The sequence below is a fragment of the Mirounga leonina genome, unplaced genomic scaffold (genome assembly GCF_011800145.1).
Source record: "Mirounga leonina isolate KUSES-001 unplaced genomic scaffold, KU_Mleo_1.0 Mir_53, whole genome shotgun sequence".
In the NCBI taxonomy this organism is placed as follows: Eukaryota; Metazoa; Chordata; class Mammalia; order Carnivora; family Phocidae; genus Mirounga; species Mirounga leonina.
This window is the reverse complement of record NW_023270807.1, coordinates 13,052,727-13,053,461: the sequence shown is the minus strand read 5'-3', so window position 1 is coordinate 13,053,461 and position 735 is coordinate 13,052,727.

Here is a 735-nt window from a genome sequence, read left to right as displayed (position 1 = left end):
CTGCTTCTTTAAAAACACTGATATTAGGTAACAGCGTAAATGTTTCCCAGGTGCCCGCTCTGTCCTAGCATTTCAGCCTCTGACTGATGTATTTTGATTAGCTCCATTTTACTGATGAGGAAACCGAGAAGCTGAAGAGATTAAAAAAAAAAAAAAAAAAAAAACTGGCCCAAGTCACGCCACTAAGTGTGAGAAATGAGCTATAATCCATGCCTTGTTACCATAGAGTCCTCAGAATAAAAATAAAATAAATTTCATCTGCAGTTCCGTCACCTCACCCAAACCCAAAAATCACTATTTAAAAAAATACAGAACTTTCATAAGGTCGCCCATAAATTTCCAACTATTTTCCCGGAGTCTCCAAATGAAACTTTAAATGAATACGTTTTAATTAGAAGGTGGACCGAGGAGAAAGCATTGGAAAACGAAGGAGGGAATTTGAGCTAAACCCCAAGGAACTGGATTAAACCGAGTTATGAGATTGCCCCTTCTTCCAGCATTTCGCGCCAGAAATGCCCTTCTGATTGCCCTCCCCTGTGGCTCCACGCAGAAATGAAGCTGAGCCAGCGGCGGGCCTTCCAGGCCCAGGCCCCGCGCGCGGATTTCTGAGTCGGGGGTCTAGCGCACAGGGCACGGAATTGAGGAGTGGGCACGGTCCTTCAGGATGACACAGGCAAGCAGAGTAACTCGAACGCTGGTAGGACAGACCAGGCTGGCTCGATGCCGAGTGAAGCA